The following is a 21796-nucleotide window of genomic DNA, read 5'->3' as shown; positions in this document are numbered from 1 at the left end:
CTTTCCTGACAATATGGTTTTTAAAGTTTCTATGTACCTTTACCTTGTCATACCATAAATATGCATGCCAACCAAAGTTATTATCATAACCTTCCAGATCCAGAATATCTGTATTCTCAAGAAGTAGCCATGGTTTCAGCCAGCAAAAAGCTGCTGCTTCATAGTAAAGTTTTAAGTCCGGCAGGGCAAAGCCCCCTCTATCCTTTGCATCGGTCAGAATCTTAAATTTTATTCTGGGTTTTTTGCCCTGCCAGACAAATTTAGATATATCTTTCTGCCACTTCTTGAAACAATCCATCTTGTCTAAAATTTGCAATGTCTGGAACAGAAATAACAATCTCGGCAATACATTCATCTTGATGACAGCAATTCGGCCTAACAAGGAAAGTCTCAGCCTAGACCATATATCGAAATCTTTCTTCACTTCCAACCAACATTTCTCATAATTATCTTTAAATAAGTTCACATTCTTAGATGTTAAGTTCACCCCCAGATATTTTACTCTTTTTGCAATTTCCAAACCGGTTTCTCTTTGGAAACTATCTTTTTCCCCCATCGTTAGATTTTTTTCCAACACCTTTGTCTTATGTTTGTTTAATTTAAAACCTGCTACTTGACCAAATATTTCAATTAGTTCCAAAACTCTTTTTGTACTGGCTTCTGGCTGTTGTAATGTCAAAACTAGATCATCTGCAAATGCTCTTAACTTATATTGTTTAGTTCCGACCTGTATGAGAGACTTGGACAGTTGGACAAAACTGAAGCTTTCTTTGTTAGGCCGAATTGCTGCTATTAAGATGAATGTATTGCCAAAAATGTTGTTTTTGTTTCAAACACTACAGATTGTGGACAAGACGGAGTGCTTCCGGAAGTGACAGAAAGATATATCTAAATTTGTCTGGCAGGGCAAAAAGCCCAGAATTAAGTTTAAGATATTAACAGATGCGAAAGAAAGAGGGGGCTTTGCCCTGCCAGACTTAAAGTTGTACTATGAAGCCGCAGCTTTCTGCTGGCTAAAAGACTGGCTACTTCTCGAAGACACTGATGTATTAGACCTGGAAGGTTTTAACAATGCTTTTGGTTGGCATGCATACTTATGGTATGACAAAGTTAAGATCAACAAGGCCTTTAAGAACCATATTGTCAGGAAAGCAGTGTTCAATGTCTGGACAAAATATAAAGACTTATTGGAGAATAAAACTCCAAGGTGGCTTTCACCTCTGGAAGCTAAGGCCCGAAAAAGACCCAATATGGAGGCCAAATGGCCAAAATATTGGGAAATACTGGAAAAAGATGGAGACAATTGGAAATTGCAGAGTTTGGAGAAAATGAAGGATAAGGTGCGAGACTGGTTACGTTACGCTCAGATTAATGAAGTTTTTAAAAATGACAAAAAGTTAGGGTTCCAGGTGGAGAAATCGAAGTTAGAAACAGAATTGTTAGAACCAAAGACTAAGGTACTATCTAGAATGTATAACTTGCTGTTAAAATGGAATACACAAGACGAAATGGTTAAATCGGCTATGATAAAGTGGGCGCAGGACATTGGGCATAACATTATGTTTGAGGATTGGGAAAGGTTGTGGACCACTGGGCTGAACTTCACCGCATGTAATGCTCTGAAGGAAAATATAATGAAAATGATATATAGATGGTACATGACCCCAGTTAAACTTGCCAAAATATACCATTCGTCTGATAATAAATGTTGGAAATGTAAAGAAAATGAAGGAACATTCTTTCAACTCTGGTGGACATGCCCTAAGGTGAAGGCCTTCTGGGAAATGATATATAATGAGCTGGAAAAGGTATTTAAGTATACCTTCACTAAGAAACCAGAGGCTTTCCTCCTGGGTATTGTCGGCCAGAAGGTGCTAAAGAAGGACCGAACATTCTTTATGTACGCAACAACGGCAGCAAGGATACTCATCGCAAAAAACTGGAAAACTCAAGATCTACCCACACTGGAAGAGTGGCAGATGCAGCTGATGGACTATATGCAACTGGCCGAGATGACTGGCAGAATCCGAGACCTGGGAGAAGAGAAGATGTAGGAAGACTGGAAGAAATTTAAGATGTATCTACAAAAATATTGTAATTTGGCTGAATGTTAAGAAGGATGCTAGATTAAAAAAAATCGGCCACCACTAAATTAGAATTAAAATTTGATGATAAGTGAGATTAAAGAAAATATAAAATTTTTTGGAAGAATTGCTAGATTATATTTGAATGACTGGACATGAGATTTGTAAACAAGTTGATAATTTGTTTGGAAAAAACTTTTAACGATGTAAATGGGAGCGGGAGACGTGAGGGAGTCCAAAGAAGTGATGAAACTATGTTTGTGACAGAAGTAAGATTGTTTATTATTTGTGCATTTATATTTAAAAACTTTAATAAATATTTTTTTAAAAAAAAAAAAAAGAGGTGCACCTAGTTCAGTATAATCTACACTGATTTTTTTTTTTGCTTCCCCTTGAATTGATCTTTATTTATCTACTATTATTTATTTATTTATTTTATTATTTATTATTATTTTTATTTTTTGCATTATTTATTTATTTATTTGATTATTATTTATTTATTATTTATTGTTTGTTTGTTTGTTTAATATTTGTTTATTAAATTATATATTTAATTATCTATCCTATGCGCTGAATTACCTACCCCCTTGACTGGGAGAGGAGCGGAATTCAAGAGACAAACCCTCACAGAATAACCACCTTGGAATGGAGGAAAGACACAAGGCTATAAAACTAGCTCAGAAATATCTGCCTGATTATGTAGAATCAAAGCAACGCTGAGTAAATATTTCTTTCCTGGCCGCCAGCCAGCAGAGGTCCTGACTACAATTCTGAGGCAAGAGTGCACAGTGAGTGTGCCCAGCTGCACGCTAAAATTAAACTTCCCTGTGGCTAGCCCTACCCCCTAGTTAAACAGTAAGTAATAATTACTCCCAGATATTAGTATAAAGTGTAATGAAAGACAAGCCAGTAAGATCGCTGGAAAAACGGGGCGCGCCTATTTGCCTCCACTGAAATGGTAGGGAAAGATGGATATAGGGAAAGAAGTATACAGCACCAGCAACACAACTAAAACAGAACAATAAATGCAGTATTTAACACCCACAAACTTTAATTTCTGCCGCTACGGGGTACTTTGGAGCGGTTGCAGATGCTGCGATGGTGGAGAAGCCCGCCTTGCCTCTCCCAAGATGGCGCCGCAAGAAACCGTAAGCGGGGCGGCCACGTGGTGCGCCCACAATGATGGTAAAACGCTGTGTTACGTCCGCGAGCCAATTAAAGAAACCAAAGAAAGCGCTAAATAAAGTAAGCGCCTAGGCCCGCAGAAAGGTGGGGGTGGTCGAGCTAAGCTAGCCGCGAGCTCCCTGAACAAAGCAAGTGAGGAAAAGCTCAGGCCACGTTGGAGGCTGCCTCTCATAAGATGGCCGCCAAGCTTCCGCCGGTAAGGAGACACGTGGGTCAGCCCCACGTGGCCCGAGAAAGCGACGCTGCAACGCGTATCCTGAGCAACCACTCTGGGGATTCCCTTACTGTCCCCGCGATCACTTACACGGACACAAAGCACTCGCTAAAACAGGCAGCCCCAAATGCGCTAGTTAAATCACAATCTGACCATACAGAAAATCCAACCCCGCACGGAGCTCCCCGAATACGTTACCGCCCTGATCAGCGCACGTTTTCCCTGATCAGCGCTGCGGAAATAATCCCTCCGGCGGAGAAGTCGCGCCTCGATCAGCCCCACTGCAGCCCCAGTGTTGGAGCAAAAGCAATAAAACCCGAAATGGCGAAAAAAACTCTGGAAAACTTGGCTCCGCGGCGGGCAATACTGGGCGGCCGCACCGTGTACTTGCGGCTCTGATCGCTACAAGGTCGCACGCCTAGATGCCGGCGGAGTCCTGCGGGTCGGCGCTGCCAAGCAAGCACAAAGGAAAATCGCTGACGGTTACTGATCCGCTGTGCCAACGGCGAGTGCAACGGAGCCCAACGAGCACCCGGCCAGTGATTTCAGCTCTTTTTACTAAACGTGACCGGCAAGGTGGCGGCACGGGCGCTCGTGATCAGGTTGGAAGGCTCAGACGATCGCGGATCCAACGGAAGCGGCTGCCGAATGAGCAAAGCGAGGCTCAGAACCACAGAATAGACGGCCAAAGACGCAAAAGAAAAAGGAGTGAAAACAGCTTCGAGCGACGATCCAAGGTAAGGTGCAGCAAAACCGGGCAGCTGGAATGGGGAAAAGAGGGCGGTCCCCGGCGCGCCGGCCTTAAATGGGATTGGCGAGCCGGGTCGCAGGCCCGCCCGGGGATTCCCTCTTCTCGCGGGGGCTAAGACCAGCCCCTGCGCGTGTGGGAGGGGTGGCCCGCAACCCCCACTCCTCTCGAGTTCAGAAGTGGCTTTCTCAACGCCAACCACACATCTCGTGCAGAATTGAGCCCACGCACATGTGGCAGCTGCAAATCATTCAGTCCCAGGATTAATGTGGCTTTTGCTCTTTGGTCTTTGTCTTTGTCTTCAGCATCAGGCTTCAAAGGCAGTCTGTCCACCAACTCCCAGAGAAACTCTCTCTGCAACGTAGCCTGCATACGTTGAGACCATAGCAGATAGTTGTGGTTGTTGAGCCGTTGAAATGGCATCACAAATGGAAAAGCCATTGCTTCTGAGCAGTGTTCCACAACAAACAGGAACCAGCAGCTCACAGCTTACAACTCCAGAGAGCGATCCGGAACATCCAGCTTCCAAACACTCCAGCTGCTGTCTGTCTTTAGCAGCTCCAGACGTCCACACACCCCAGACACGCAGGTCTTGCCGGGTCAGCTTCTGGCGTCAACACACACATGACACAGCTACCGCTGATCACCTCCGGCCAGTCCTTGCCAACTCCTATGCTAGGAATCTGGGAGACTGTTGACCCAGGCGTCCACTGCTTCAGAACTTGCTGCAAACAATCTGCGCCAATCTGCTGTCCATAACCTATTGGTAACACCTATTGGTGTTTCACAACTTTCTGACTAGTTGCAGGACCTTAGCCAGACCTAGCAGAGTACACGCAGAATCCACGGAAGCAATTGGCAACTTGGTTGCAGACAGGATAGATGAAGCAGGAACCAGGAACTTGTAGTTAGGTGTTTATTATATACAGTGGACTATTTACAGGAACAGAACACGGATCTTTGCTAGCTCTCTCTGACACGATTCACAACTCCTACACTGACACACAGAACCACTGAACACTGAACTACTGAACTAACACATTCCAGTTAGTAGGCTATTAATTATCACTCCCTTGAGAGAGCTTGACCAATCAGGGAGCGGTCTCCATGCCTCTGTTATCTCCAGGCAGACTTACTCCTTCAGATTGCCTTCTGGCTGTCTGCCAAACCTGAATTGACTCAGTGTGAGTAGCTGCAAGTACACAGTTTCCCAACACTTCCTTTTTTTCTTCTTCTTTTTTTTTTTAAAAAAATATAATCTTTATTACTTTTCAAACTTACGGCAGACAAGAAAAAAGAACAAAAGAAGAAACAATACAATAAACAATACAAAACACAACCTTAACACTAAATTAAACAAAACAAAACAACAACAATTTAAAAAACATATAGCATACCATTTCATTAGTCTATCTTTCATTCCCTTATTTCATCGACTTCCTCTCACCTCCCTTTTTGTATTCCACTTCTGTTACTTGTTTCAGCAAATCCTTTCCATCTTTCTCTATCTTTATCATTATGAATGTCTTAACATATTTTTAACCTTATTTTCCATTAATACTAAAATACTTATTTATACTTAACTCCTTATAGCATTTCTGCTAAAGCCATAAAGTTTCATTCCAACAATTTTCAAACACTCATTAATTTTACAATATTTCTATGTACAAACTTTAGACTTTCCCAATCTTCTACCACCATCTCTTCTCCCTGGTCTCGGATTCTGCCAATCATTTCCGTCCATTCCATATAGTTCATCAACCAGGAGATCTTCTGTCCGAGGCTCTTAAATCTTTTCCAAGTCCCTTCTGCAATTCTTCTTCATATTCTTTGATGCTGAAAATGCTGAAGAGCAAGTCTCGGGGAGGCCCCAACCCAGCCATGCCCCCATTCCCTCTCGACAGGCCAGCCAACTCTCCACAGCTAGAACCAAGGTCCATACAATATCTCAAATCATGTTTCAAGACTCCTCCAGATCCAAAGACCCCCACAACTCCAATCATCTCCTGACCCAGATTCAGAACCCAAATGTCAATAAATCCCTGCATGAAAGAGTCTATCCAACCTTCCTTCTCCAGTGCAGGCAGGGTTCCAATCTTCAAATTCTGACTTTTTCTATATTCATTGATAAGAGGCCTCCACTTATAGTCCTTGATTTGCCTCTGAAAGGCTGGGGCTTCCACTTGTATTACTTTAGGTTCAACAACCACAACTTTCTCCTTCTCTCCAGTTTGTCCTGTCAAAGTAGTTTCCTGTATCAAATCCTGAGCAATTTCTGTATTAATGGTCACTTTTTGTCCCAAATTTATCACTTTTTGTTCCAAGTTCTCAAGTTTGGAATTCATAACATCCGTCTTTTTGTGAAGCTGTTCCAGCGAGTAGCTTATCTTACATAAAACAGTCACTAAAGCTCCTTCTGTCAACATTCTTAAACTCCTAGGTCAATCACTGATTCTCACAGCTCTTATCTTACAGCTGGAAAAAACCCACCCTTGTAACAGTTTCAAAAGCTCCCTCTAGAGGGAAACAGTCTCCACTTGTATCGATCCTTTCATGCGCATTTTAAAATATAAAGTTAGTTTCAATTTTCAATTACTTTTCCTCCTTTTTGAACGCAGAAGAGGACAATGGAAACAATATATTTTTCTTATTTAGCCATCTGTCAACATGCTATCCGTTCACAGTCAATGAACTCTCCCAAAACGTTAATTCTGCTGGCAGCCCTTTTCCAGGTTCAGAGCAGTGGTAATTTAATTTTTCACTCTCTCCTGCAGGCTCACTAAGTCCAAAATTTCCCCCCTCTTCTCCTGCTTCCAAGGGGGGTTTTTAACAGTTTTAACCGATGGAGATTTAATCCTTTACAAAATACTTTCCAAGGCTTTAACTTGCAACGTCTTTGCTTCAATCTATTTACAAAAGAGGAAGGCGGACTTCCTGTTTAAAACCTTCCCGCTTCGATGCCAAATTAATGAATTTAAAGATTCCGTTCTACTCACAGGTAGTTGTTTAAAGTCAAATTGTCCACAGGAAAAAGTCAGTGCTCTCCGGCAACAGCAATGCGGCTTCACTCCGTGAAAGAAGCAGTCGATTCAAAGCACCGCGCCGCTCACCCCACTTCGCTCCGGATCCCCAAATCAGGGTTTCCCCGCGAGTAGGGGAGGCGCAAAAGGTGCCAGCCGAATCCCAAGTTCACAAGCTTCTCCCGCCTGTGATTTCAATGGGTCTCCGCCTTCGCCGTGGCGGTCAGACCCTAATTTCCACGGAGCAAGTTCCTCCTGATCGGAGGAACTCCGCCATTGCCTGGAGGCGCCAACCCGGAAGTCCAACACTTCCTTGGTCACCGACTCACCCCTGATGGGGTGCAGATGGATCCCGGGAAGGGGGCTGCGGTTCGGGAGTGGGCGGCACCCCGGAACCACAAGGACCTACAGCTGTTCCTGGGGTTTGCCAACTATTACCGAACCTTCATTGCTGACTATCCTCATCGCACCACACCATTGATCCGACTGCTGCACCCCAAGATGCCGTTCTCCTGGGACAAGGAGGCAGAGGTGGCGTTTCAGGGGTTGAAAGCCTGTTTCCAGAGGGTGCCGATTGTACAGCACCCTGATCCCTCTAGACCCTTTGTGGTGGAGACCGACGCCTCCAGCACGGCTTTCGGTGCTGTCTTGTCCCAGCAGCATGGACTTGATGCGCTGCTGTTGCCCTGTGGCTACTATTTCCGCCAGCTCCTTCTGGCAGAGCGTAACTATACCGTGTGGGAGCGGGAACTGCTGGCCATCAAGGTGGCCTTTGAGGTCTGGCACCATCATCTTGAGGGGGCACGACACCCAGTGGAAGTGAGAACCGACCACCGGAACCTGGAGTACCTCCAGACCACCCGCAAGTTGAACCAAAGGCAGATCTGGTGGGTGCTGTTCTTCTCCCGGTTCCAGTTCCCGATCTGCTACATCCCCAGCTCCCAAAACCAGAAGGTGGATGCCCTGTCTCGGAAACCCGAAGACATCGCAGACATGGTACAGCAAGCAGTACCAACAACGATCTTACCACCAGCCATGTTCCTGGCAACTCAGGAGGCTGATCCACTGCGGGCTCAGGTGCAGGAACAGCAACGGGTTGACGCTTGGGCTCGAGAACGGCTCCGGGAACTGTCCGAAGGGTCATGCTCTCACTATCCGAGGCTGGTCTTGCACCAGGGCCTAATGCTGCACCACGGTCATCTGTACATGCCGCCAGGACCACTGCAGGCTGAGGTTCTCCAGATGTCCCATGATGCCCCAGCAGCAGGGCACTTTGGGCGGTATCGGACCACCCATCTGGTAAGCCAGGAGTTTTGGTGGCTCCACCTGAAGGCTGACGTGGCACACTACGTTGCCGGTTGTGACATTTGCCGACGGGCCAAGGGCCCGTCCGGACGACCCCCCGGCCTACTCCAGCTGTTGCCAGTCCCACCACATCCCTGGCACATGGTCTCGCTGGACTTTGTGGTGGACTTACCCCTGTCTCATCACTGTACCTGCCTCCTGGTTTTCACAGACCACTTCACTAAGATGGTGCACTGTGCCCCCTACCCATCTGTACCCACGGCCAAGGAAACTGCTCAGCTATATCTTCAGCACATCTTCCGCCTGCATGGCCTTCCCGAGCGTGTGGTCTCTGACCGTGGCGTCCAGTTCACACCCCGCTTCTGGCGAGCTTTGCAGCAGGCCCTCAGGAGAGAGGTCTGTCTATCTTCAGCCCACCACCCGCAGAGCGATGGCCAGATGGAACGGGCGAACGCAGTGCTGGAGCAGTACCTCCAGTGTTACTGCAGCTTCCAGCAGGATGACTGGGTGGACCACTTAGCACTGGCGGAGTTTGCTTACAACAACGCAGTGAACGCCTCCACCCAGCAGACCCCGTTCCAGGCCAATTACGGTTACTATCCGCGGTTGTTCCCGAATGTGCTGCCGGCATCCACAGTCCCTGCAGTTGCAGATTGGCTCCAGGAGCTCCAGTCTCAGCAACAGCTATTGATGGAGCAACTGTGCCAGGCCAAGGAGGCATACAAGGCCCAGGCCGACCGCCACCGTCAGGTGGGGCCGGAACTCCACGTAGGCGACCCGATATGGCTCTCTACTCACCACCTTCACCCCTCTCGACCTTTGCAGAAGCTGGATGCCCGCTACACTGGCACATTTCCTATCGTGGACCAGGTCTCTCCTGTGGCATTCCGTCTCCAGTTACCCTCAACCCTGAAGGTTCACCTGGTATTCCACTAGTCCCTACTGGTTGCCCCGCCCGACGAGTTCCACCCTAACTGACCATGACCGCAGCCAGTTTTGGTTCAGGGGGAGTCTGAGTATGAGGTGGAGCGCATTCTTGACTCATGATACCGCCAGGGGAAGCTCCAATACCTCATCGACTGGAAGGGGTATAGGCCCGAGGATCGTTCATGGGAACCAGTGGCCAATGTCCACGTGCCTGCCTGCCTCCGTGATTTCCATGCGGCGTACCCCAGCAAGCCGGGTCCGGACCCTCGGTTGGGGGGGCCTGGGAGGGGAAGATGGTGTGATGTCCTGGGATTTGGATTTGGATGCTGAACCTGAGGAATCCCAGCCTGCACAGGATTCCATGCCTCCAGAACCAGCTGAGCCGGGACTGGGGCATGAGCCTGAAGGGTCCTCACCTGTGCTGAATCCTCAGGTGCAGGCACCAGCTGAGTCTGCTCTGGCTCCTGAGGGGGTGGAGGACCCATTGCCTGCAGGTGCTCCACTCTCAGCTCCGTCAGGGGAAGCTGAGGTTGCCTCTGGGTCCGGTAACCCTCCAGCTTCTCCTGAGCTGCAAAGGCTCAGGGCAGAGAGGCGGAGGGAACTAAGTTCCCGCAGGAGGAGTGCTTGCCTCCAGGCCAGGAGAGGCGAGTCACCTGAGGATTGGAGCAGCCCTGTGCCTCTGGGCGGATAAAAGCCAACCAGCCCCAGTCCCAAGTTGTGGGAGCAACTTTGTTGGTTGACAGTTCCTGCCTGAACCCTGTCCTGATATCCTGCTGGAGCTCCTGACCTCACCTGACTACCTGCCCTGCATCCAGCTTCAACTTTTATGGACTGCCTCCATACTGCACCTTCAACCTCAGACTAGACTCGGACCTTGCCTCTTGGTTAGCCCAGCACATAAACAGTCAAGGACAGATAAAATTACAGACGGTCTGGGACGCAAGTAAAGTGGTAATGAGAGAACTCTTTATACAACAAAACTCATATAAACGGAAACTGAAAGAGAAAAAGAAAAAGGAGATTTTAGATGAGATTACAGAAAAGGAGAAAGAACTATCAAACAAAGCAAATAAAGAGGCAGTGAAACAGGCAATAAAAACTTTACAAACTCAATATTCAATGATAGTCAATGAGGAAATTAGCTGGAATGGCAGCAATTAAGATGAGCATTCTTCCAAGGCTGCTGTTTTTATTTCAGAACATCCCGGTGATTAGGGGCACGACAATGTTTAAAGATTGGCAGAAAACCCTGTCCAGATTTATTTGGCAGGGCAAAAGAGCAAGAATCAAATTTAAACTACTTACAGATTGTAGATATAGGGGAGGGTTCGCTGTTCCGAACCTGAAATTATACTACGAGGCCTCGTGTTTGTGTTGGATCAAGGATTGGGTTGTTTTGAAAAATACAGATTTGTTGGATCTGGAGGGATTTGACGCCAGATTTGGTTGGCATGCGTATCTATGGCACGATAAGGAGAGGGTCCATAAAGGATTCTCCAACCATATTATCAGAGGAGCGTTACTTGAGGTATGGAACAGAAATAAGAGACTTATAGAAAAAGACACCCCCTGGTGGTTATCACCAATTGACATCCTAACAATCAAAAAATCAAACATGGAAAGTCAAAGATGGACCTATGAAGACCTACTGGTAAGATCAGATAAAGGATGGAAACTCAGACCTTATGAAGATCTAAAGGACAAATTAACGACTTGGCTACAGTTCTACCAAATTAATGCTTTATGGAATGAGCACAAAAAAACAGGCATGAGTGAGAAAAAGTCCAGGTATCAGGTGGAGATAATAGAAGGAAACTCCAAACTTCTATCCAAAATGTATAATCAACTATTAGATTGGGATACCAAGGATGAAGAGATAAAGGAGGTCATGATTAAATGGGCCATGGACCTTGGATATAATTTAGATTACGACAGGTGGGTGAAACTGTGGAACAAGGACATGAAATTCACAGCATGTGTTGGACTCCGAGAAAATTTGCAAAAAATGATGTACAGGTGGTACATCACCCCTGTGAAATTGGAAAAAATGTATAAGACCGGGGACAAAACTTGCTGGAAATGCAAATCAAAAGAGGGTGATTTCCATTATATGTGGTGGGCTTGTGAAGAAGTGAAAAGGTTTTGGGGACTTATCTATGATGAACTAAAAATTTTTTTGAAATATACCTTCCCTAAAAAACCTGAAGCCTTCCTTTTAGGAATGGTCGGAGAAGAGATTAGGCAAGAAGACCAAACTATGTTCCAATACGCAACGGTAGCTGCCAGGATACTGCTAGCGCAAAACTGGAAAACCCCTAATATCCCAACTATCAGAGAATGGCAATCTAAGTTATTTGAGTATATAGAACTAGCAAGGATGACACAGAAGATCAGGCATCAGAAAAACGTAAAATTTATTAATGATTGGAGCAAGTTTATTACATACATAGAAACAAATTTAGGAAATATTAAAATTACAGTAGGTGTAACATAAAGCCTGAGATGTATGAAAGGTTGTAAAAAGATACCGCAGGAAGATAATGCGGGGATATAGCTCAAACCGTGATGGAGGGAAGTCAATTAATGTTATGTTGTAAATTGATGTGTTTTCTTTTGTTGTTGTTGTTGTTGTTGTTGTTGTTGTTGTTGTATGTTTACATGTTTTTGTTGATATGTTGTTGGTTTTGTTTTTTTTATGTTTTTTCTTGTTTTTTTCCCTTCCTTTAAAAAAGAGCTTAATAAAAAGAAATTAAAAAAAGAAGAAGTAGTAGTAATATACCACATATAAAAGAAGAACAAATGAAGATTCTAAATGTCAGTATATGGAAGCATCACCGCTGCAGACAGCCAGATTGTTGATACAACATGATGCCCTTAATTGTGGGAAAGAATTTCCCAGGACGTTCACAGGCTGGATAAGTCTTTGTGAAGAGTGTAACTTAAAACCCTCCGAGTGCGCATGTACAGGAAGTTTGTCAGACTTGCTGGAAGAACTGAACTGAAAGGACGTGTTTTTCTCTAGTGCTGTAATGTCAGAAATAAACATCATGTAAATAGATTTCTGACTTATTTTATTTCCCCTGCGGAAGCAGGAGGGGTTGTGCATTTTGCCCATGCTTGGGAAAATGTCGCCTATCAAAATCTCCCTGGTCTGTCTGGATATCAGCCAGAGGAGGTTACCGGTAAGCAAGCTCCGAGGACAGTGAGAGGGGCCAGCCTCTATGGAGGGGGCTTGCAAAACCAACAGTTGGTAGCAGAGCCTCGATGGTTGCAACAACAAGACGCTGAGCTCCAGGTGGGAGACGTTTTTTTGCTGGTGAGCTGCGATCCACGGACCTCTGCGATGCAGATTTAATGGCTGGATGGTGAACGCGAATTGAAAAGTCTTCGGTTCCCTGAGAAGAAAGGCTCTTGTTTTGGATTAAACAAAGCCGAGAGGCCACATACTTCGCATTCCAGAGCTGATATGAAGTTTAGTTGCAAAGCGACAAGTTGTGAGTACCTTTTAAGCTAAATTTATGAGCTGGTTAGCTTAAAAAGCATAGAGAGAAAAGAAGCTTCAAAAACGAAAGCAAGGCTGGGTGTTTTTCAGCGACGCTTGTTGTAAACAAACTGTTGGAAAAAGGGGCTTTCCAAGCAGAGCGCAGCTTGCTGATTGCTGTTGGATTACAGCGAAGGCTTATTGTTTACAGATTCTGTGGAAGGGAAAATTCCAGGCAGCTGGGCTGACTGTCAAGTGCAAGCAGCTTGTAAACAGCCCAATAGACTTTTGGATTTCCAGTTTGTAGCTGCAGCTGCAGCTTGGATTAAAGATGGCTCTGTTCTCTCAGAAACTGAATGGCCAAAACTGGCTAGAATGGTCATTTGCAATGGAATTTTTGCTAGTGGGAGAGCAATTGTGGGACTTAGTAAAAACTCCACAGCCTGTTGCTGTACAAGCACAGGGGAAGAAGGCTGCAGTTCAAAGTGAATTGAAACAGCGTGTCCTGAGAATTTTGGCGGAAAATATGGACGCTTATCTTGAGCCAGTCCTAAAGGGTGCAGAAGAACCAAGGGTCGCTTGGGAGTCACTCCGCAAAGCTTGTGAAGCTGGGGTGGGAAGCAAGGACCAAGAATTGGTTGCACCAAAGGGGGAGAGCCAAGATGAAGCTAGCCAAATTCTTGAGAGCTCATCGAAAGCTGGAAGGAGCTTTGAGCTACAACAAGGAAGTGAAGGGACTGTTGCTGCTATTGCTGATGATGATCCTAGCACTGCTGCAATGGCTGTTGCTGATGGGGGGAGTGAAGTTCAGAAATCAAGCACCCCCACTACCATTGCTACAGAGAAGAAAGCTGTAGCTCAGAATGCTATTCGTCAAGAGACACCACATCAGGAGAAAGGAGCTAGAGGGAGCTTTGTAAAGCCTCAGACTTCAAGCAAAGGTCGTATCCAGTCCCAGGCAAAACCAGATATGGCTTTGATGTCACTAAAAGCCACATCATCCGTGGAGAACTCATTTATAATAGACACTGGATGCACACAACACATGACATCACATCGGGAACTGTTTTCTACGTTTGAGAAGCAACGCTTCACTGTGAAACTGGCCAATGGTCAGGAAATGGAAGCAACTGGGATCGGAACTGTGTATCTAGAAAGCCTGAACTTGACTATTAACAATGTTTATTTTGTTCCAGGTTTAAAGTACAATTTGCTGAGTGTATCTCAAATCACTAAGAAGAAACTGGTGTTATCCTATGATGAGGAAAGCTGCAAGATCTACAAAGATGGAGAGCTGTATCTTTCTGCCAGAGAGAAAGATGGACTGTATCTGTTAACTTTTGATAAAAATGATTACAAAATGTGTACAGCATGTGAATCTAAAATGCTTTCTCTTGCAGGTATCTCGAAAGAAGACACGAGAGGAAAGTAAACAAAGATTAACAAAGTTTTTCAGCGAGTGTATGCTGATGTGATTGGTCCTTTAGCACCTTCTAGAGGCAATGCTAAATACTATCTTGTATTTGTTGATCATTTTTCTCAATATGTATGGATTTACACATTGAGATCTCCCGGAGAAACCTTAGAAAGGTTTAAGGAGTTTTGTGATAAGATTAAGAATATTCATGATGCTAAAATTGATTTTCTTTTCACAGATGAGAAGCCAATTTTTCTTTTACAGGATTTTCAGGATTTCCTGGAGAAGCAAGGGATAGAGCACAAGGTTGCTGCTTCAGAGGCTGCATGGAACAAAACTGTTTGTGTAAAAGTGAACAAAGATTTGCAGAATGGCATGAAGGCACAATTGCTGAGTTCACACTTGCCACATGAGTATTGGGCTGAATCTTTATCTTGTTTTTGTTACTCGTGGGTGAGAAAGGTTTCAAAGGGCATGGAATGTTCTCCTTTTGAGAGCCTGTTCCACAGAAAACCTTCTGTCTCGCATTTTAAGGTTTTTGGATCTCAGGTCAGGACTGAAACTCTAGATGGGGTAAAGAATGCCAGAGGCATTTTTGTGGGTTATGAAAAGGGTCTCTACGGAGTAGTTTTGTCTGAATCTGGTCAGGTGATTCTCACAAAATTTCTAGAGAGTGCTCCTGGACAGGAGAGAGTAATTGTTCACACATATCCCACTGCAGATGATTCAGATGATGAATTTGATTATTCTGATTATAGTGATACTGAAAGTGACACAAAGCTCAGAGAGTTCAGTTGACACAGTCATTGAGAGGAAATCTCACACAATAGCTAGACCTTCACAGGTGGAGGATAAACCACTGTTTACAATTGGAACTGGTTCTCCTAAAAGTCCTGAGACTGAACCAGTCAGCAAAGAGGATCAGCACCTCATACGCAGGTCTGAGAGAATCACAAAGGGCGTACCACACAAGAGGTATTCTCAAGAGTTTGCTAGTTCAGCTGTTGCATGTGTTACAATTGTTGACAACTCAAGCCAGGTTAAGGGTGTGTCTAAGTCGGAGACAAAGACACAACAGGGAGTTGCTAAGCGTAACACAACATTCCCTAGCCAAGGTAATGCAGATGCACTCATTCCTTGGAAATCAGACAACCAGAGAGTTACATTGGTGAAACCAGTGGCGGGTAGTTCCAAGGGTGGAACTGAAACAACAGGGGATTGTTATATGTATAACAACTGTTTGTTTTCTTCTCTGGATCAAGCTTTGTCCGCAGCTAACGATGATTCATATGGGGGAGGATGTCAGTATATGGAAGCATCACCGCTGCAGACAGCCAGATTGTTGAAACAACATGATGCCCTTAATCATGGGAAAGAATTTCCCAGGACGTTCACAGGCTGGATAAGTCTTTGTGAAGAGTGTAACTTAAAACCCTCCGAGTGCGCATGTACAGGAAGTTTGTCAGACTTGCTGGAAGAACTGAACTGAAAGGACGTGTTTTTCTCTAGTGCTGTAATGTCAGAAATAAACATCATGTAAATAGATTTCTGACTTATTTTATTTCCCCTGCGGAAGCAGGAGGGGTTGTGCATTTTGCCCATGCTTGGGAAAATGTCGCCTATCAAAATCTCCCTGGTCTGTCTGGATATCAGCCAGAGGAGGTTACCGGTAAGCAAGCTCTGAGGACAGTGAGGGGGCCAGCCTCTATGGAGGGGGCTTGCAAAACCAACACTAAATATCCAAATAACAGTGCAAGAACTGCTAGAGGCAATAAAAGGGTCAAAAAATGGCAAGTCACCAGGCCTGGATGGACTTACGGCTAAATATTACAAAAAATTAAGTGAACAACTAGTGAATCCCTTGAAAGATGTCATGAATGAGATATTGACCACAAGTGAAATCCCAGAAACATGGAAAGAGGCCTACATTACAGTAATCCCAAAACAAGATGCAGACTTGTTGCAAATTAAAAATTACAAGCCTATTTCTTTGTTAAACGATTACAAATTGTTTGCAAACATGTTAGCTAATAGATTGAAAAAAAAATACTAAATGAGTATGTACATCAAGATCAGGCAGGGTTTCTTCCAGGTAGACAAATGAAGGAGAATATAATGCATATTCTTTTTTTTTTAAAAAAAAAAAAATATTTATTGCTTTTTTAAAAGGAAAAAGAGAGAAAAGAGAAAAACAAACACAAAAAAGAACAAGAACAAGAAAAAATAAAACAATACAATACAATATATAAACCATACAAAACACAACCTCAGCACATCACCCAACACAATGAACTAAACAAAACAAAACAAAACAAAACACAAACAATTTAAAAACATACATCATACCTTTTCCATATTCTAACTTTCATTCCCTTATATCATCGACCTCCTCTCACCTCCCTCTTTGTATTCCACTTCCATTAATTGTTTTAGCAATGCCCCTTCCGATCTTCAGGAGGAGGGGGGGTTGTGGGATCACGACCCCGCCCACACTCGCTCTCGCGAGGCTGGCGTCAGCCTCGCGAGGGACAGGGATTCCCCCAATTAGCATACCCTGTGGCGCCAGCCAATCGGCTGGCGGCAGGGGCGGGCCTTCGTAGGGGCCACTTAAGGTCAGGGCAGCCCCTGGCTCGCCCCCTTTCTTCCCTGGAGACGACGCGGTTTGGTTTCCCTCAGCTGCTGGACCACGTGGAGCTATCTCGGAAGAGGCTTACCGGCAGGGAAGTTTACCTTTCGTTATTCCTTTCTCCTCTAGGAGTGAGCGCTGCCTAATTTGCCTTTATTGCGCTGCTCTCTTCATAATTGGGTACTTTGGCTGAATTTTAATTGATTGGGGTGCCTGGGGGGTGACTGCATAGCCATTCGTCGTTAATTCCGCTGGTGCGTTGCTGTTTGTGTGTGTGTTTATTGTTCCCGTGGTCAGCAGAGGTGCTTCAAAATTTCCTCATCCCTCCTCCTTTGCTTCTCCCCCCCCCTTGTTTCTCCTTCTCCCCCTCCCTTAAACAGCTGACTTTAATCAGTCTCCGTTCCGCCCCTTCGTTTCTCCCCTCTCCCCACGTGGTTTGACTGCTCTTTAAACAGCTGATGTTGAACAGTCTCCGCTTCTCCTTCTGTTGTTTGTGGACATTGTAATTGCTACCATTTCCCTGTTTACCCTCCCCACCAGCTTGTTTTTAAAGTGGGCATTTTACTTCTGTGTCTGCTTGGGTCTTTAATTCTTCCCTGGGCTCCGAGCTCCTTCTCCCACCTCCCTACCCCTGCTGGGTTTGCATTCTGTGGTTGTCATAGAAACGCTATTGCTGTACTCCATTAAGGAGGCTTTTGTTTGCCTGCTGGCTGTTTGTGTAGCCATAGAAACGTCTTTGTGTGCTGGCCGGCAGGTCAATTCACAGCTAATGAGCGATAATTAGGGGCATTGTCTCCAGAGGCTGATCTGCTATACGCTGTTGCATAGTACTGAGTTCGGTTCCTTGTTCCCCTGCCGGTCGCCATTTTGGGAGGCCACGTGTGAAGCTGGGGCAGCCATTTTGTTTAAGGGAAAGGGGCTGGCAACCGCATTTAAAATTTTAAATATTCCTGCCTTCGATTTGTTTTGAGTTTATATAGATTTCCCGTGGTTCTAGGCTCTGATACACTCAGGTCTTCTATCAGCGCGCCTCTAAGCCACCAGCAGGGGAGCCCCTGCCAGTGCAGTTCGCTGGGATTGAGCATTAACTTTAATAAAAATAAATAAATAAATAAATAGACAAATAAATGAATAAATAAATAATAATAAAAGCCTCATACTTACGCTCCTAACTACTAATCAGTAAAAATCCAGAAGACAATACTAATATATATCACATCTGCATTTGGCAGCTACTGTTTATTTAGCGTTTTGGTGAACAACAAATTTCTATTTTAAGTTAAGTTGGTTCCCGTCTTCTGCTGTGGGTCTAAGCGAATTCCTGGCGAACACTGCCATCTAGCGGCAAGAAGTATAATTGCAGCATTTTGTGAAGTGCATTTCAGATCCCTTATTTACAGCAACAGCCAGTGATTGTGGGCAGATCAGGTTGCCTGTTTGCCATTGCGGTTGTTTATTATAAACAAGAATTATATAAATAAGTAAATAAATTATTAAATAAGTAAAGACAGATAAATATAATAAATAAATAAATAAATAAATAAAATTGTTTTGGTAAAAAGATAGGTAGAAAACAAGAAATAGACATTAAATAAATAAATAAATAAATAAATAAATTCCCGATTTGTATAAAACTTGACTGCCCCCCCCCAAGTCGCTGCTTTCGGCTTGGACATGGAGAGCAACAGCAATCCCCAACAATCTCAGCGTAGTAACGCCCTGGTACCAACAGGCCCTTGTAACCCTCAGGCCATGGCCCAGCTCTTATCCGCGCTGCAAGCATTCTACGCACAGTGCAGGACACCTATCACTCCCTCCCCGAACATCGTCGAGGTGTCACAAGATTACATACCAGACACCCCCCCCCCCAGTCAGCAGGGTCAGGATGGTCCCTCCACTAGTGCAGCCGACGTGGTTGAGCAGGCCCCCAGCAGGCCACGGACACGCTTACAAGCTGCCCGAACTCAAAAATCTAAGTCTGGTCCACTAAAAGGCAAGGCACCAGCTAAAAAACCTAGGGCGAGCGCTCAAAGTGCCAGGCCGGCGGTGGCCTCTACATCAGCCCCCCGCCAAGAGGTGGTGGATGTTCCCAGTGTATTTCAGGACAACCCTAGGCGACCGGGCACCTCGGAGGAGTCATCTTCCGAGGATGAGCTGCCCCCTCAGCAGGTGGCCTCAGCCAGCGACCCGGCCCCCGGTTTCGACACATCACGTAGCGGAAAGCGGAAGGCGAAGAAGAAGCACCGGGCCAAGAAAAGCAAGAAGAGGGATACTTCGGACTCCGACGATGAAACAGGTACCTCCTCCTCAGATGGGGATAGTGACGCTCCAATGGAATCATATTGGGGACAGGGGGAGGACATTGGAGCTCCCCAGTGGGTGCACGAACGGAGGGCCAACTCACACAGGAAGACATTTAATGGCACGCTTGATTGGAAAGATGGGGCCCTGGTTCCAGACGTTAAAGTCTCAACCAACGCCGCCACTGACTTTATTCTGGGGAACCACCTCTCTAAGAGGAAGAGGAACAAGATATTGAATGGCAATTATGTAGATATGTTCTCCTTGCTGCCCCCAGCTCAGGTCAGGGGGAAAGGGGAGAAAATTAAGTACTATGGGAAAAGGAGGTACAGGGTACCCCGGGTAGAGCGAACGTTTGAGAATTGGCTTAATGGCTATCAAGTGTTTATGGCTGTGGTGTCAAGTTGCTATCCCAAGAGGGGCGCGCATCTCGTGTCTTACCTGGCACACGTCAGGAGGGCACGGGAGTTGGCAGGAGATGAAGCTGCTTTGGCGTACGATGAAGACTTTCGGAGGAATGCCTCGCTAATGTCTTCAACGCGCTGGGACCAAAAGGACAACAATTGCTGGTTTGACCATGTGGGGCCCAATATCGAGAAGAAAGCCGCCCAACAGCCAAAATTTGGTAAGGTGGAGACCCAACGCCGTAGGCAGTGCTGGGACTTCAACAAGGGTACCTGTCAGCGCGTTAATTGTAAGTACGTGCATGAATGCGATAGGTGCTTAGGCAGCCACCCTGCAGTCAACTGCTTCAAAGGGAGGCAGCAGCCCTTTCGGGGAGGCAGGGGTCACCTCGCTCGGGGAAACAGGGGTGGCTCCGTCGGACCAGCAGCCCCCGCCCAAGGGCCAGCTGGGGCTCGTTACTAACATCTCCCTAGGCCTCGCGTGCTCTCCGATAAAATTGGAACCCTTGAGAGCATTGCTAAAGTTCTATCCAAATAGATGTGCAGCCCACCTACTGGATGAAGGGTTTTCTGAAGGTTTTAGAATTCCGGTCGCCTTCACACCCAATTCCAGTTGCCCCCCTAACCAGAAATCAGTCTTGGAAAGGCCTGACATCGGGTTTAAAAAGATACAGAAGGAGGTTACAGCCGGCAGGGTGGCCGGTCCATTCGCAACTCCGCCTATCGAAGGGCTTCATATCTCCCCGCTTGGTATTGTCCCAAAGAAGGCCCCCGGCGAATTTAGAATGATACACAACCTGTCCTATCCCAAAGGAACCTCGGTTAATGACGCCATTCCCCAAGAGATGTGCACGGTGAAGTATTCGTCTTTTGATCAAGCTGTGCGGTTGGTGCGGAGCTTTGGCAGGGGCGCCTTTTTGGCAAAATGCGACATTGAGTCAGCATTTCACTTACTTCCGGTTCATCCGGAAGACTACCGCTGGTTGGGTTTCAAATTCCAGGGAGCTTACTTCATTGACAAAGCTATGCCCATGGGTTGTTCTATTGCTTGTGCTGCATTTGAGACTTTCAGCACATTCTTGGAATGGGCCCTAAAGTTTAGAACTGGCTCTCTAGGGGTGGGTCATTATCTCGATGATTTTATTTTGGTGGCAAGTGATGCAGGGGAGTGCAGGTCCCTCCTCCTGGCCTTCGAGTCCTTAGCTAGGGAGCTGGGGGTCCCTCTGGCAAGCGAGAAGACCGAGGGTCCGGTCACTACCATGACCTACCTGGGCATTGAACTTGATACCGTAGCCCAAACCTCGCGCTTACCGGCGGAAAAATTGGTTGCCTTAAGAGAGCTTATCGGCCAAATGCTGCCCCTAAAGAAGGTCACCTTGAGGCAAATTCAATCCCTCCTGGGGCACCTCAACTTTGCCTGCCGTGTAATTTCCCCCGGTCGTCCTTTTTGCGGCCGCCTAGCAAAGCTGTCCACGGGCTTACGGTCACCCCATCATAGGGTACGCCTTTCCAAGCCAGTAAAGGCGGACCTCCTTGTTTGGTTGCAATTCCTGAATGGTTTCAACGGCATATCGCTTTGGCAGGATAGTTTGGCGCTACAGTCTGATTTCCAAGTACATTCGGATGCGGCGGGGTCCTTAGGTTTTGGGGTCTACTTCAGGGGCCAGTGGTGCGCCCAGCACTGGCCTCCCTCCTGGCAAGGCAAACCGATACTACGTGACCTGACATTCTTAGAATTCTTTCCCATCGTTGTTGCAATTCATTTATGGGAGGACCAGTTCAAAAACCATAGGGTTTGTTTTTGGACGGACAATCTATCGGTCGTGTCAGTTTTGAATAAACAATCGTCACGCTCACCCAGAGTAGCGTCCCTTTTACGGTACTTTGTCCTTACCTGCTTGCGCTTGAACCTTCACGCTTCAGCCAAGTTTGTCCCTGGTATTGATAATAACATCGCGGATGCTTTATCTTGTTTCCAGATGGAACGCTTTCGCTCATTGGCGCCGGATGCGCAGCAGCAGCCGCAACCATTCCCGGAGCACCTCTGGAATATTGGCAACGAGAAGCAATAAAGGGAGTATTGT

The sequence above is a fragment of the Podarcis erhardii genome, assembly GCF_964252035.2.
Source record: "Podarcis erhardii genome assembly, chromosome: W".
In the NCBI taxonomy this organism is placed as follows: Eukaryota; Metazoa; Chordata; class Lepidosauria; order Squamata; family Lacertidae; genus Podarcis; species Podarcis erhardii.
This window is presented reverse-complemented; position numbering follows the sequence as displayed.